Source organism: Oncorhynchus kisutch, linkage group LG4, assembly GCF_002021735.2.
Source record: "Oncorhynchus kisutch isolate 150728-3 linkage group LG4, Okis_V2, whole genome shotgun sequence".
In the NCBI taxonomy this organism is placed as follows: Eukaryota; Metazoa; Chordata; class Actinopteri; order Salmoniformes; family Salmonidae; genus Oncorhynchus; species Oncorhynchus kisutch.
The window spans coordinates 19,252,371-19,267,672 of NC_034177.2; the positions used below are offsets into that span (position 1 = coordinate 19,252,371).

Sequence of the window (15,302 nt, forward strand, 5' to 3'; positions counted from 1 at the left end):
TAGTGCATGTGGTAATATTTACAAAAATGGTACTGTTTGAGTCCAAAAATGACATTCAGAAGTTGCAGATAGAAATGACAACATTTTAAAATAAAGAACAATAGCAATGAGGAGCAACCAAAAGGCTACAAAAGACAAAACACCTAATAAAGCCCAGTGTTGTGAATGAGATAGATGTTCTCAGATAGTTTTCCTGTGAATCACTCTTCATGTTCAAACCATCTCAAAATGGATTGAATTACTCAATTATTTTACTTGAGATGATTTGGATATGAATGCTAATATTGACTTGCATTGGATTTGTGAGACCAATGCTAAAAAGTTAGAATTTGAAACAGTGGCCAGGTAAACTGAACCAAAGCATGGGTTGCTGTCATACCTTGTTCATAGACTGCTACAAGGTAAGGAAACCAATATATAATTTTGGAATTTGGTTGAACTATCCCTTTAACATTGAGGGGGGGGGGATTACATTTATTAACACCTAATAGCAAGAACATCACCGTCTAGTGGTCAGGACCTGGTAATATCAGAATGTAGGAAGGGACATAAACCTACAACTTCTATGACTAATTGTCTGAACAGGAGGGAAAATAATAGCAAATTCACTGAGAATGTATTACATAGGATGAAGAAACAATACTCCGAGCTGTACTACTTGTCAAAGGTAGAGAATGTATTGTATACTAGTTGTTGGGTTGGGATTTGTGTGGGGTGTGGGTTATACGTGGGTGGCTTTTGACAATTTCTTTGAAACCCTCATGTCTTACTCATGTAAGTGTTGGTCCAAATCCGATGTTATGTACTATATTTATTGAATATTATATGAATCCTATCATTTAAAAAATTTCCAATTTGGGTGCAATCAATTAGCTTAATTTCTCAGAAATCAAATTATATTTCAACAAAATATTGTTGCAGGAATGCTAATCTTACCCGTTTCTAACTACAGAAACAATTTCAGAGCAGTCGGAGAAGGTGGGTGTCATGGCTTGCTGAAATGACATTGAACGACCCACTACACTCGTAGAAAAAAAGGTTCCAAAAGGGTTCTTTGTCTCTCCACATAGGAGAACCCTTTAGGTTTTAGGTAGAACCCTTTTGGGGTCCATGTAGAACCTTCTATGGAAAGTGTTCTAGGATGTCCGTTGTGGGAATCTGTACCTATACAGTGCATTTGAAAAGCATACAGACCCCAATGCAGGAGTGGCTTCGGGACAGTCTCTGAATGTCATTGAGTGGCCCAGCCAGAGCTTGGACTTGAACCCAATTGAACCTCTCTGGATAGACCTGAAAATAGCTGTGCAGCGACGCTCCCCATCCAAACTGACAGAGCTTGAGAGGATCTGCAGAAAAGAATGCTTGTAACATGATACCCAAGAGGACTCAAGGCTGTAATTGCTGCCAAAGGTGTTTCAACAAAGTACTGAGTATGTAAATGTGATATTTTAGTTTTTGATTTGTAATCAATTTGATAGTGTGTAGATTTGATGAGGGAAAAAACGATTTAATACATGTTAGAATAATGCTGTAATGTAACAATGTGGAAAAAAATCAAGGGGTCTGTATACTTTCCGAATGCGCTGTGTATGACATGCGCAGACTGGGCTAGTAAACATCCTGACACTAGGGCCTTGTCGTGCCTCCTTATTTTAGATAATACTACATGGTGTCAGAGTGGTTTTAATAATGACAAAAACGTGAAGGACTTACCATGTAAATCATAAATCCATGCCGACAGACTCTTTCATAGCAAGGAGGGCACATTTTTGGAGATAAACAGCGCAGATCATCATTGGTCTTAGCTAACGAGTGAGGATTAGGTTACTGCTAGCAACATCTTACAAGAGGAAGAAACTGTCGGGATTTCAGTGTTGTCAACTCCAAGTTCAATGGACACTCTCACGAACATGAACAGGCCAGTGGCTAGTGCTGACGGATTTCGCATTAGCCCCACGAGAATTTTGATTGTATGTTCATTCAAAACTGGCCAAAATGGATCAGGCGCTTTGAGAAGTTTCAGACTTAAACATGGCAAATCTGGCATTTCAAGTTAATACACTGATTTACTCTATAGGTGATGAAGCTGGGGATATATTAAATGTTTCATTGTTGACTGAGGAAGAGAAACTTAACTACAGTGCAAGTAAAGACTTATGAAACGCATTTCGTAGGGAGACACAACATTATGTTTAAGAGAGGTAGGTTTAATGTGTGCAGAAGCAGGGTGAAACCGCTGGCAGATTTATCACAGCTGTTCAGAAGCTAGCAGAACATAGTCAGTTTGGCGCACTCAGGGAAGAACTGATCCGAGATCGGATTGTATATCAGAGAGACGTCAACTTACCAGCACAACTTAACAGCACAACCAGTACTACGACCAGGAATATGACTTTCCCAAAGTGGATCCTTTGTCTGCACCTCCGAAGGCATTTGAACTGATTCCAGAGGTCAACCCAAAACAACACTGTCGGAGGAGAGGGTGCTGGAGCGGTCTTCTAGTGAGGCTTCGGATGCGCGCACACCACCCACCGCTTCTGAGTATATTACTTGCTGATGTCCAGTCCCTAGTTAACAAAGTCAATGAAATTAGGGAAAGAGTAGCTTTCCAAAGAGAGATCCGGGATTGTAACATATTCTGTTTCACAGAGACATGGCTAGCTGGGGACATGCTGTCGGAGTCTGTACAGCCAATGGGATTTTCTCCTATAGGCAGAAACTAAAACAGGAAGCGCCCGGTCTATCTAACCCCGGTCTGACCAATCGGATTTCACGCTTCAAGATTGCTTCAATCACGTGGACTGGGATAAGTTCCGGGTAGCCTCAGACAACAACATTGACATATGCGCTGACTCGGTGAGCGAGTTTATAAGGAAGTGTATAGGAGATGTTGTACCCACTGTGACTAATAAAACCTTCACTAACCAGAAACCGTGGATTAATGGCAACATTCGCACAAAACTGAAATCACGTACCACCGCATTTAATCATGGCAAGGCGACTGGAAACATGGCCGAAAACAAAAAGTGTGGTTATTCCCTCCGTAAAGCAATCAAACAAGCAAAGCGTCAGTATAGAGACAAAGTGGAGTCTCAATTCAATGGCTGAAACATGAGACATATGTGGCAGGGTCTACAGACAATCACGGATTACAAAAAGAAAACCAGCCCCGTCGCAGATATCGACGTCTTGCTCCCAGACAATTTAAATAGCTCCTTTGAGCGCTTTGAAGACAATATAGTTCCACCGACACGGCCCGCTACTAAAGACTGATGGGCTCTTCTTCCCTGTGGCCGACATGAGTAAAACATTTAAATGTGTTAACCCTCGCAAGGCTGCCGGCCCAGACGGCATCCCTAGCCTCAGAGCATGTGCAAACCAGCTGGCTGGTGTGTTTAAGGACATATTCAATCAAACCCTATCCCAGTCTGCCGTCCCAACATGCTTCAAGATGGCAACCATTGTTCCTGTTCCCAAGAAAGCTAAGGTAACTGAACTAAATGACTATTGCCCTGTAGCACTCACTTCTAGACAAACTCCTAGACCTACTCCAATTTTCTTACTGCCCCAATAGGTCCACAGACAATGCAATAGCCATCAAACTGCACACTGCCCTATCCCATCTGGACAACAGAAATACCCATGTAAGAATGCTGTTCATTGACTACAGCTCGGCATTCAACACCATAGTACCCTCCAAACTCATCATTATGCTCGAGACCCTGGGTCTCGACCCCGCCCTGTACAACCGGGTCCTGGACTTCTTGACGGTCCGCTCCCAGGTGGTGAAGGTAGGAAACAACGTCTCCACTCCGCTGATCCTCAACACTGAAACGAAGTCTGGAGTCAGGAAAATAACCTCTCACTCAATGTCAGCAAAACAAAAGAGATGATCGTGGACTACCTGTTCACCCCTATTTACATTGACGGGACAGCAATGGAGAAGGTGGAAAGTTCCTCGGTGTACATATCACCGACAAACTAAAATGGTCCATGCACACAGATAGTGTGGTGAAGAAGGCACAACAGCGCCTCTTCAACCTCAGGAGGCTGAAAAAATGTGGCTTGTCACTGGAAACCCTCACTAACTTTTACAGGTGCACAATTGAGCGCATCCTGTCGGACTGTATCACCGCCTGGTACGGCAACTGTACCGCCCACAACCGCAAAGCTCTCCAGAGGGTGGTGTGGTCTGCACAACACATCACCAGGGGCAAACTACCTGCCCTCCAGGACACCTACACCACCCGATGTCACAGGAAGGCAAAAAGGATCATCAAGGACAATAACCGCCCGAGCCACTGCCTGTTCACCCCGCTACCATCCAGAAGGCGAGGTCAGTATAGGTACATCAAAGCTGGGACAGAGAGTTTGAAAAACATTGAGGCCATCAGATTATTAAACAGCCACCACTAGCAGAGAGAGGCGGCTGCCTACCTACAGACTTGATTTCATTGGCCACTTTAATAGATGGAACACTAGTCACTTTAATTATGTTTACATATCACGCATTACTCATCTCATATGTATATACTGTATCCTTCACTATCTATTCTACTCTCCATACAACTCTCCTTCCGTGGCCTCCAACTGCTCTTAAATGCAGGGGAAACTAAATACATGCTATTCAACCGATCCCTGCCCGCACCTGCTCGCCGTCCAGCATCACTACTCTGGACGGCTCTGACTTAGAATAAGTGGACAATTACAAATACATGGGTGTCTGGTTAGACTAAACTCTCCTTCCAGACTTACATTAAGCATCTCCAATCCAAAATGAAATCTAGAATTGGCTTCCTAAATCGCAACAAAGCATCCTTCACTCATGCTGCCAAACATACCCTTGAAAAACTGACCATCCTACCGATCCTCGACTTCGGTGATGTCATCTATAAAATAGCCTCCAACACTCTACTCAACAAACTGGATGCAGTCTATCACAGTGCCATCCGTTTTGTCACCAAAGCCCCATACACTACCCACCATTGCGACCTGTACGATCTCATTGGTTGGCCCTCGCTTCATACTCGTCACCAAACTCACTGGCTACAGGTTATCTACAACTCTCTGCTAGGTAAAGCCCCGCCTTATCTCAGCTCACTGGTCACCATGGCAGCACCCACTCGTTGCACGCGCTCCAACAGGTATATGGTCACCCCCAAAGCCAATTCCTCCTTTGGTCGTCTTTCCTTCCAGTTCTCTGCTGCCAATGACTGGAACGAACTGAAAAAATTTCTGAAGATGGAGACTGATGTCTCCCTCACTCGCTTTAAGCACCAGCTGTCAGAGCAGTTACAGTAGGTCAGCTAATTCTGGGGGAAGTAGGGGGGGGGGGGGGGGGGGGGATGCTGGCTGGCACTCCGACATTAAACTGTAGTCATTTCAACCAGACACAGGTGTAGCAGTGACATCAATCCCCACTAGGCTGTATAGCTACAGTAGAGATGGCTTGCTACACACAAAAAACTGTACAGGCCCAGTAATAAGATATTACCAGTGGTAGGGGAGATTGTGTGTAAACTGGAGAGTAAAGAGAAGCGCCATCCAGCCTGTATTCGTCATTGACTCTCTGGCCAGACCGCTGCCGGGGCTGCCAGCAATTGAAGCATTGCAACTCATTGAGAGAGTGAGTGAACTGGACGACCCAGGGGAGGTTTTCAAAAGTGATTTCTGGCCTAGGAAGGCTAGAAGGTGACTACAAAATCCACCTGAAGGAGGATGCAGTCCCCTATGCCCTTATCACCCCATGCTGTGTGCCTATCCCTTTGGAAGGATGGAAGAAATTGGGTATGCGTCTAAAATAGAGAGTCCCACTGATTGGTGTGCAGGGATGGTGGTGGTCCCATAAGCCAATGGGGACATTACTAACTTGAATGAGGCACTGCAGAGAGAGACATATCTTACAATCAGTGGAGAACTCACTGGCTTAGTTGGATGGTTCACAGGTCTTCACAAAGCTGGATGCCCGCTCAGGCTTCTGGCAGATACTCCTGTCACCAGAGAGTAGGGCGCTCCCACCGTTTGGCCGGTACGGTTTCAACATTTTGCCATTTGGAATCGCTCCCGGTCCTGAGCATTTCCAAAGACGCATGTCCCAGCTGTTGGATGGGCTGAGGGGCATCATAGTCCACGTGGACGGCGTGCTCATGTGCAGACGGGACAGAGCAGAACATGATGAAAGACTGGCCTGACACTCAATGAAAAATGCCCCTTTGCACAGTCAAACGTCTTGTTCTTGGAACACAAAATCAGTGCAGCTGGAAAAGAGCCGGACCCGGAGAAGATCAGCACTCTCACAGACATGCCCATCCCCCAGAACGTGGCTGGAGTCAGGACCTTCTTAGGCATGGCCACATATGTGAGTAACTTTCAGACACAACCAAACCCCTGAGAGACTGACTAGCCAAAGAGAATGACTCAGAATGACTCAAAAGAGAATGACATGCAACAGGCAGCATTTGACAAAATCAGAGGACACCTGGCCTCACAGAGAGTGCTGGCCCAGTAACGCCCCCATGCTAAGACAAATGTGTCAGCAGAGGCACCATCCTTTGGGCTAGGGGCGGTCCTCACACAGATGCAGGACAACATGGAGTGGTGTCCAATAACATACATCTCACAAAGCTTATCTGACACAGAGCAAAGGCATGCACAAGTGGAGAAGAAGGCGTTGGCTATCACATGGGCATGTGAAATGCTCAGGCAATAGTTAATTGGCCTTCAACTTACAGCAGAGACTGACCACAAACCACTGTTGGCTCTGTTAGGGACAAAAGCACTGGACGACTTGCCTCCCAGAGTTCTGCGCTTCCGCCTCAGATTGCTGAGGTTCACCTACAAGATGGTATATGTGCCAGGCAAGGCACTGAACACAGCAGATGCACTCTCCAGGGCCCCAATTAAACATCCATTAACAGAGGAGAAGCCATGTCTAGAGGGTGAGGTACAGGTGTCTGTTAATGGAGTAAGAGACAGCATACCTGTGTCTCAGAACAAACTGCAGCAGATTGCAGAGGAGCAACAGCGAGACCATCTGCCGACAGAGAGTACAGGAGTTCAAAAAAGAATGGCCTAAGGCCTAGGCAGTAGGCTCTGCCTCAGCTTCTGAAGCCCTATTGGGTGCACCAAAGTGACTTCCACCGTAATGGAGACCTACTCATGAACAGTCAATGGATAGTTATACCAGAGACTCTACAACCAGAAATGCTAAACTGAGTTTATGAGGATACATGAGGATATCCAATTGTAGACTGAGGGCTCTACAGTTGGTGTGGTGGCTTGGTCTAAGTACTCAGATTGCCAAGCTGGTGGCCCAGTGTGAGGTGTGTGCAAAATGTCAACCTTTATCATCCTGAACCAATGATGGCAACTGAGCTGCCAAAACGGCCATGGCAAAAGGTAGGGGCAGATATGTTCTCTTGGATTAGATTACTATTCAAGATACATTGAAATAGCAAAGACACCCATAACCACATCAGCTGGTGTTATCAATGGATTAAAGTCATTTTTTTTCCAGGCAAGGGGTAGCTGAGGTCCTGGTTGCTTTTTCTGTATAATATGACTTCACACATGTGACCAGTAGCCCCTACCATACACAGAGAAGTGTCAAGGCAGAGAGGGCTGTGAAAACAGTCAAGGGACTGCTGAAAAATAACAAGGATCTGTATAGGGCTCTGTTTGCTTACAGAGTCACACCACTGCATCATGGACAGAAGGCTACACTCCCCATTGCCTGTCTCACCGGCTCAGGTTAACAAGCTCGCCCAAAAAGTGATGTGAAGCCACCAGAGTGGCTGAAAGACTATGTTATGTGAATAGAATACATACTGTTGAGGGGACCATACCCAGCAAAAATAAAGATTTTACCTAAGTTAATGCATAGTTCAGACTGTGTAATTTCATGCTTTCATGGTGTTTCAGAATGGGAAGTAGCATGTTAAAGAAAATAATACTTGTTTCAAAACTGCATTTCAGTTATGCTTCAGTGATTATGCATGTTGAATTCTTGTTCATCGGAGAGGGGAAGATGTAGTAAGATGTCCCTTGTTTTCGTGTGCGTAAAAACAGTGATCGCCTATTACATGAGCTTCCACATTCGCTACAGAAGTGGAAAAGATGGAAAAACGTTTCTTTTCTCTGTAAATTATCACAGCTGGAAGATACATTTAAAGAGACACAAGTGAACAAGCTTAAATCTGCTCCATCTCCAACAAACAAATCAATAAATCTATAAGAACCACGGGTCTTAAACATGAATGACCCAAGATGCTACCAAACTTTAAGTAAAGTTGACTGCCGACAAACGTACGTAGAATATAATGTTGCCAATGACTTTTGTGTAATCTGGTAAGCATGAGCTTGAATATTCCCTGTCGGTTTGGCATGGGTGGATTTCAGATATGTTAGCACACATCCTAAACTCTTCCTCTTCTCTCAACATAGTATTGCAATATGTGTTCCAGACAATGGGGGGGCACTAGCGGTTTCCCATTTACTTATTATTGGGTAATTCCAATGACCAGATTTAAGTGGTTCTACCTAGACATGAACTAAAAACATGCCTCCCTGTTACGTCACATGAAAATCGAAATGTGTCATAACACATTCAGCTTTAGAGTCATGTGTCAACCATAGAGCCATCGTCATTGGTTCGACCATGTTGTCCACACAGAGTAGACGGCTGTGACCCTTTCTAACGCCGGAGAGTGTAGTTAAGGTAAATCACTGGTTTCCCAGATAGTTAGCAGCCTGCGCTATAAGCCGGATTGTTACACAGGTTATGGCAGTTGAACAGCTCAGAGACAACTGGTTTAGCTTCCCATGCCTCAGACTCTCTCCATAGGGAGCTACTAATTCAAGTGCGATTTCAGTTCCTTGCATGTTGAATTTTACAATGTTGGCATAGCCCTTTCCTGTAGTCAATGACCAAAAGCAACCTCTTTGGCGTCATGGGAGGAAAGTAAAAAAATAAATACAGTTTTTCTATGTCAAACAGTTTTGTTATATTTCTGTCTTCTGAGATGTATATAAAGTGTAATATTAGGATGTAATACATTTAAACTCTATATCTGATATGGTACAGGTTTCATATTTTTTTAAGCCCATAGATGTGTGTGAGGTGTATATTTTTGTTTCAAAGTAGATTTGTATAAGATTACCAATAATCACTGTGTGACCTTGACCCAGTAAAAAGTTAAATCTTTCTGGGGTTTAATTTAGTGTTTATAAGTGTTTCCCTTTCAAATTGTTCTCTGGGAAAGAGAATACAGTCAGTGTTGTTTGGGGATTCACCCTATTATAGTATATGATATAGTCAGACTTACACAGGTCTGCTAAGCATGACACTACCAAACCAAATTTAACTGTAGCGCAATAGCCTCTGGGACAGTGATTTTGACATAGACACTTAGCACCTTACATTGTGCCGTTGGTCCGCTCATGTTTCATTTAAGACACTAACAGTGATTACCATCCTCCCACATAAGCCCCCAGTTTACACTGACAAAAGAGGATACCACGTGTCCTTACCGTTTGCCCGGCTTATCCAGACTCGTCTGTGTGTCTAACTTTTCGCTTGACTTCCAGGTGAGAACTGCATGGGATCAATATGGCCAATACTCCTCCGTCTTCCGCTCAGGCGAGGCAGAGTAGAGGAGAGAGGTGTATCAGCTCTCCCTTCAGTCCAGTAATGAAGCAGTCAGAAAGTAGAGGTGTTAGCCTTCAGGACTACCAGGCTGCTGCATTTGTGCATCTGCTGAAGACCATTGTCACACGTCCAGAGGTTCCGCTGGTGGAGGAAGATGCCCAGAGTCCCCATAGTCTTAACTTCAGGTGTTCAGAGTGACTTATCAAAGCCTAGGTGTTAGGGCAGATACAGAGCTTTTTTAGTAAGGGTATGAAACACAACGTCTGTTAGTAGTGTAGAGTTGTTTCCTCCAGATGATTCTACCTCCTTCACACACAGCCAGACTGCCAGGTAGGGTGAAGGAGACCTGCCAGACTTTCAGAGAGAGAATCTGCCCTAGAAATCCAGCAACTCTTATGGCAATAAACAATCAGCCCACAGTTTAACAATTTGTAAATCAACATAAATTGTCTAGAAATCTCCTGCAGTGTGTTGAGTAAATGGAATGTTATTTACGCAGTACTGAAATATTTTAAAATCTCATGAGAGTACTTTTTAAACTCCAAGATCCAGATGAGTTTGATCAGTCTGTCCATTTCCCTGCGTTTAGAACACAACACTCTCTGAACAAGATGAGACGTTCCAAGACGGAGCTATTCACCCCACAGATTCCTTCAATGCGAGTTAATTACAGCTCTGTCCTCACAGAGTAAGAGAGAGAGAGTGACTCCAGCCTTAATCTAAATTACACAATAATTTGCGAATCCCGGTGCTGCAGCGATGGAAGTTTCAGAGATACTGAGTGTCCCGACTAAGTAGGCGCGCCGCTGATTGTAAGCACGGCAGCTGCTACCTGTCATCCACAGAGAAAGAGAAACAGGCAGACACTGAAATAATGTTCCTTCTGCAAATTCAAAGTAACCTCTTCTGTTGGTGTACAGTGTAGTGTAGTAGACTATTCTGCTTTTCGTAAGCCTGCTTGTGTCAGAGAGCCCAGTTTTACACTGCTAAGGTACGGAGGGATGGGAGCGCAGGATGGACAGAGGGGGGAGCTAAGTGGAAGAAGGGGGTGAGGGATTGAATAGCTTCATCACTCTTTCGCCCCCTTTCTCCGCCTCCTCGTTTCCTCCCCTCCCCTTTAAGACATAAATACATTCAAATACACACACGCATGCACGCACACGCACTCAGACACATTCACACACACCATTGGCAGACTCAAGTCTAATCAAAGGAGGCTGGCTTAGAATATCTCGGGACTGCAGTTGATTCATGTGCGTGTGCTTATGCTCGTGTCACAGTCTGCACTGACCTCTGCACAAAGGATAAAGATGCATTATGTAGGTACATTTACATTAGCAGAGCCAAAAGAGTAAGTGACATAATAAAATCCTTTATATCCTGTGTGCTGAGGGCTGGTCTGATGATTTATTAATTTAAAAAATGATCCATCAAACTTTTCATCTATAGGTTATACAATTTGCCTACGTTTTTCAGCCTAGTTACCAAAGGTCCAATCTGTTACTCAACATCAGGTGGGCAAGAAGTCCATTATGCTGAACGTAAATATCCTGACAAGAACAGAGCAAGAGGAGTTGGTTTTGGGAGGCACATTTCTAATGCTTCCAGGGTGGGGTAGTTAACATACATAAACACATACATACACATAGCAAGATCTGACAAATACCTACAGATGTTTAGGGATCTGATTACCTTACCCCCGTTTACCTTCTACCTGCTTTTGACCAGCCCAAAAAGTCCAGTACAAAACAAAGAGCCAATAAGCCTACGTATGCAGGCCCCACCTATAGGATAGGAGTGTTGTTTCAGTGATACTCTATGCATTTATATACATTTAATGGCCATTTTAAGCCCAACCCCTAACGACCCATAACTCTAGTTTAATCACACATTAACACATCAATACCCAGTTAAGACCATGTTGACAAACATCATATTTGACCTTCAGCAGTATTTACATAAACACATTCCTGCCGCGGAGAGAAATTTTCTTAGTTTATGGACATGTGGATTTGAAAACAATCAATGATAGGATTTTGTCGAAAGCTTCCCTCCAATGGGAGACATTTGGTAAATTTCTAGGTGCAGCTTTTGGCACGAGTTCAATGACTTTCACAATACTTCTACTTGTTTGGGATTACAGCGCTTAAAGGGAAAAATCAAAGCACTGTTTTCCTTTTTGGTTTCCAATAGATACAACGATATGTTTAGGAAGGGTGGTGGGTGTGGTCTAAAAGAATGGACAGCAGTAGTGATCACTTTGTTTGCTAAAACAACTGTCCTCTTGGTAAATAATGTTTTCAGTGAGGGCAGGAACTGAAAAGTGAATGTGAGAGAAGGAGTGCTATTCATGTGGTTTCCTGTCCGGTGTGTACACCCATATAGCTGCTTCATGACAACTGCTTTTATATAATCAGTGCATACCTGGGGCAACTGTATGGATTCTAGGGTAGGTCATATTGTCCACTGAAAAGGCATTGAGGTATCAAAATATTCTGAATAGGTCTCATTTCAATGAACAGCAATGGCAATGTTGTATATTGTTATATGTACAATGTATCTAAAAATGCTTTCTCTGTAAGACTATTCTGAGAAGCACCTTTCAGTATTAAAGACACTTTGGCTCACATAAAGTTAGATTTCAATTGTGTTCACATACTAAGTATGCGCATGATGGACACCTGGCTGGGAAGGATGTGGAAGTAAACGTGTTGTAAGAGCAAATGTCAAAAACAGCCCATCTAGCATTGAAAACTAACAACGATGATTATTCCAAGCTTTTCCTTATACCAAATGATTGATGACAAAAATATTCAAGTATACAATTGAAAAGCTATTTCTTCAAAGAGAACGACTCATTCAATCATTTGTTTTGGTACTTTCCACATGTACTGTAGCTTGTTTTTGGTGGCTGGTCCAAACATTGTTGGAGGAGTGCAGCATTTCCCTGGAGCTAACTCTGCAGATAGCACTACTGTGGGATTTGAAAAGTCATAGTCAATCGATCAATAATATAATAATACTTAATAATACTATGTATATTTGTAAACAACAGCTGGTGCACAATATCTAAGGAAGTCTCTAGGTTTTGCTCGCCTGATGTAGAGTATCTCATGATAAGCTGTAAACCACACTATCTACCTAGAGAGTTTTCATCTCAATTTTTCTTAGCAGTCTACATACCACCACAGACTGATGCTGGCACTAAGACCGCACTCAATGCGCTGTATTACGTCATAAGCAAACAGGAAAATGCTTATCCAGAGGCGGCACTCCTAGTGGCCGGGGACTTTAATGCAGGGAAACTTAAATCTATTTGACCAAATTTCTATCAGCAAGTTAAATGTTCAACCAGAGGGGGAAAAAACTCTAGACCACCTTTACTCCACACACAGAGATGCGTACAAAGCTCTCCCTCGCCCTCTATTTGGCAAATCTGACCATAATTCTATCATCCTGATTCCCTCTTACAAGAAAAAAATGAAAGCAGGAAGCACAAGTGACTCGGTCTGTAAAAAAGTGGTCAGATGAAGCAGATGCTAAACTACAGGACTGTTTTGCTATCACAGACTGGAACATGTTCCAGGATTCTTCCGACGGCATTGAGGAGTCCACCACATCAGTCACTGGCTTTATCAATAAGTGCATCGACGACGTTGTCCCCACAGTGACCGTAAATACATGCCCCAACCAGAAGCCATGGATTACAGGCAACATCTGCACTGAGCTAAAGGCTAGAGTTGCCGCTTTCAAGGAGTGGGACTCTAACCCGGAAGCTTATTAGGAATCCCGCTATGCCTTCCGACGAACAGGCAAAGCGCCAAAACAGGACTAAGATCGAATCGTATTATGCCAGCTCCGATGCTCGTCGGATGCATTTGTACTTGTATTTGTATTTGTCATAGATCCCCATTTGCTTTGCTGCTTTGGCAGTAGCTACTCTTCCTGGGGTCTAGCAAAATTAAGGCAGTTTATACCATTTTTAAACATTACAATACATTCACAGACTTCACAACACACTGTGTGCCATCAGGCCCCTACTCCACCACTACCACATACAGTGGGGCAAAAAAGTACTTAGTCAGCCACCAATTGTGCAAGTTCTCCCACTTAAAAAGATGAGAGAGGCCTGTAATTTTCATCATAGGTACACTTCAACTATGACAGACAAAATGAGAAAAAAAATCCAGAAAATCACATTGTAGGATTTTTTTTGGAATTTATTTGCAAATTATGGTGGAAAATAAGTATTTGGTCAATAACAAAAGTTTATCTCATACCTTTGTTATATACCGATGGTTTACAGTTATATAGCGACGGTTCACAGTTCATAGCTTCCGGCGACGGTCCCCAGTCCAGAGCTTCCGGGGGTGTTGGCTTTGGGGATGACCAGTGAAATATACAGTTGAAGTCGGAAGTTAACATACACTTAGGTTGGAGTCATTAAAACTAGTTTTTCAACCACTCCATAAATTTAGTGTTAACAAACTATAGTTTTGGCAAGTCGGTTAGTCGGCTTTGTGCATGACACAAGTACTTTTTTCAACAATTGTTTACAGACAGATTATTTCACTTATAATTCACTGTATCACAATTCCAGTGAGTCAGAAGTCTACATACACTAAATTGACTGTGCCTTTAAACAGCTTGGAAAATTCCAGAAAATGATGTCATGGCTTTAGAAGCTTCTGATTTGTCATGCCCTGACCTTAGAGATCCTTTTATTTCTCTATTTGGTTAGGCCAGGGTGTGACTAGGGTGGGCATTCTAGTTTTTTTTCTAGGTTGGCCTAGTATGGTTCCCAATCAGAGGCAGTTGTCATTCGTTGTAACTAATTGAGGATCATATTTAGGCAGCCTTTTCCCACCTGTTGTTTCTGGGATCTTGATTTTGTATTGTTGCTTTTGAGCCCGACAATGCTGGACGTTTCGTTTTGTTATTCTTTATTTGTTTTGTTGCTGGTTCACATTAATAAATATGATGAACTTTGGTCCAATCCTTCCAACAACGATCGTTACATGATTTGAGTCAATTGGAGGAGTACCTGTGGATGTATTTCAAGGCCTACCTTCAAACTCAGTGCCTCTTTGCATGACATCATGGGAAAATCAAAAGAAATCAGCCAAAAGAATTGTAGACCTCCACGAGTCTGTTCATCCTTGGGAGCAATTTCCAAACGCCTGAAAGTACCACGTTCATCCGTACACAAGTATAAACACAATGGGACCATGCCGCCGTAATACTGCTCAGGAAGGAGATGCATTCTGTCTCCTAGAGATGAATGTACTGTGGTGCGAAAAGTGCAATCAATCCCAGAACAACAGCAAAGGACCTTGTGAAGATGCTAGAGGAAACAGGTACAAAAGTATCTATATCCACAGTAAAACAAGTCCTATATCAGCTTATAACCTGAAAGCCCACTCAGCAAGGAAGAGGCCACTGCTCCAAAACTGCCATAAAAAAGCCAGACTACGGTTTGCAACTGCACATGGGGACAAAGATCGTACTTTTTGGAGAAATATCCTCTGGTCTGATGAAACAAAAATAAAACTGTTTGGCAGTAATGACCATCGTTATGTTTGGAGGAAAAAGGGTGAGGCTTGCAAGCCGAAGAACACCATCCCTGCCTCGAAGCGAGTATAGAAGTAGTTTCGCT

At 43.3% G+C, this 15,302-nt stretch overlaps 1 protein-coding gene across 1 annotated transcript in view; it reads right to left on the reverse strand.

Moving 5' to 3' along the window:
• Positions 1-10,637, reverse strand: part of LOC116373966 (neurturin-like) — a 36,493-nt gene extending 25,856 nt beyond the window's left edge. The window contains exon 1 of the mRNA XM_031822593.1: positions 9,529-10,637. The gene's annotated coding sequence lies outside the window, so the exon portion shown is untranslated. The remainder of the gene's footprint in view (positions 1-9,528) is intronic.
• Positions 10,638-15,302: the final 4,665 nt, after the last annotated feature.